At 36.9% G+C, this 2,172-nt stretch overlaps 1 non-coding gene across 1 annotated transcript; it reads right to left on the bottom strand.

Annotated features, from left to right (window-relative positions):
- Positions 1 to 1,264: 1,264 nt before the first annotated feature.
- Positions 1,265 to 1,368, bottom strand: LOC132025218 (U6 spliceosomal RNA). Its single transcript, XR_009406483.1, has one exon. It is a non-coding gene; the product is annotated as a U6 spliceosomal RNA (small nuclear RNA).
- Between the last annotated feature and the right edge of the window lie 804 nt (positions 1,369 to 2,172).

Here is a 2,172-nt window from a genome sequence, read left to right as displayed (position 1 = left end):
TGAGGCATCCTTTTCCCATACCTCTCATCCTGCAGAGAGAGACTGCTGTGCACTGTGCCTCCATCCACTATGATATGTTTCTTCCTCTACTCTAGGCTGCATTTTAGAATTTACCCCAAGGCCTGTTATAAATGTTCAGAAAATTAAATTTTTCTTTTTCCTCTTAGGGAGAGAAAACCTGACTACATTTCCAACTTTTGGCCGCAAACATTCCCCATTTCTGTTGTACCATGGTGATATGTAGCCCTTTGCTGATAGATGTAATGAGCATAAAGGGATTTAACTCAGCACTAAACTTTTTAAAGAACTCTATAATTTGTATATAAGAATTACTTCGCATTATTAGACATATTTTGGAAACATTTTCATATGTAACTTATGAGCAGTTATTGCGTGTGCCCTGAGAAAGGTATCTATGCAGTCATTGATTTTTGACTTTTTATTACACATTCATTTTTCTCTTTTTTCCTCCATTCTTCATAGTTTTTTTAGTTGCCTGAAGTGTGATCATAATACCTGCTTACTGTACCAACCCAAGCAGTATGTCGTTGGAAGTGAAATTGATAGTCCCTCCCTTTATCTTTCTAATCTCATTCTGTAATGTAACCACTGTGAACTGCTGTTTCCTTTGTTAATACAAACAAAAATATGTACAAATAGACACTAGAGATAAAGAAACACGGAGCCCTAACAGAGATCTGCTATTTTTGCTTAGTCATATGTTGTGAGCCCATTTCTTAAGTCAGTGCATAATGATCTATGTTGTTCTTTTTCTTAGCTAAATCTTTTTTTTTTTTTTTTTTTGAGATGTATTTATTTGAGAGAGAGAGAGTGAACAGGAGGAGGAACAGAAGAAGGAGAGGGAGAGAAACAGACTACCTGCTGAGCATGGAGCCTGACATGGGGCTTGATCCCACGACCCTGAGATCATGACCTGAGCTGAAATCAAGAGTCGATCGCTTAACCGACTGAGCCACTCAGGTGCCCCTATGTTGTTTTTTAAATTGCTGATTAGTGTTTCACAGTATTAGTATATCATGATTAGTTGTTTATGGAAGATGTTCTTAGCAACCTTTTATTTATTTATTTAGTTCTTTTCCTTTTTAAAGATTTTATTTATTTGAGAGAGAGAGACAGAGCATGGGGTAGGGGCAGAAGGGAAAGACAGGAGGCGCTTGATCTTAGGACCCTGAGATCATGACCTGAGCAGAAGGCAGATGCTTAACTGACTGAGCCACCCAGGCGCCCCTATTTATTTACTTATTTAAATATGGAGCACTTCTCGAATTTGCATGTCATCCTTGCGTCAGGGCCCATGCTAATCTTCTCTGTATCGTTCCAATTTTAGTGTATGTGCTGCTGAAGCAAGCAGTATTAGCAACCTTTTAGATGTATTTTTGGGTAAGACTTTGAAAGTATTTTGGGTAAGACTTTGAGAGTATTAGACACTGCTGATTTTTCTTTTTCTTATTTTTTTTCCCCCTGTTGGTTAGAATCCCAGAAATTAAAATACTTTTTCAAGCAGTATGCAATTAGAAAAAGTAATATTGCTCTTTTAATTTCTGAAATATCAAAACGCACACTTCCACCAATAATAAATGAGAGCACCAGTTTCTCTAGGTGTTTATTAACTTTGATTGTTATCAAACTCTTAACATTGTCATCCAATAGGCAAATAGTATCTTTTTTTAATTTGCATTTCCCTGTTTACCAGTTGAGGTCCTATATTTTCATTGTTTACTGATATTTGCATTTCGTCTTTTGTGGTTTGCCTGCTCTAATCTTTGACCCATTTTAAATTGCCTTTTTCTTATCGACTTGAAAGAACTCTTTATATGTTTAATAATATTAAGCACTGAGTGCTTACTATCTAAAATTGATTCTGACCAAGTATTTTGTACGTATTAACAGATCCGGTTAATTCACACAACAACCTTATGGGCTAGACACAATTTTATGGGTAGGGAAACAGAGGCAGAGAAAGGCTAAAAATGGTGTTTAAGGTCACACAGCTAGTAAGTGGCAGAGATGACATTCAAATGAAGAGCACTGTTATGTATAGTCATGTCTAACCCCTATACTCTGGGCTGGTCAGCTGGTAGGATAGATCAGTGTGTACTAAGCAGAGATTTATGCTGCCAGTGCATTCATAGGAGCTTGTGGCAAGGATTT

This window comes from Mustela nigripes, chromosome 9 (genome assembly GCF_022355385.1).
Source record: "Mustela nigripes isolate SB6536 chromosome 9, MUSNIG.SB6536, whole genome shotgun sequence".
Classification (NCBI taxonomy): Eukaryota; Metazoa; Chordata; class Mammalia; order Carnivora; family Mustelidae; genus Mustela; species Mustela nigripes.
The sequence above is the reverse complement of the archived record's forward strand: the minus strand, read 5'-3'. Positions and strand labels throughout refer to the sequence as shown.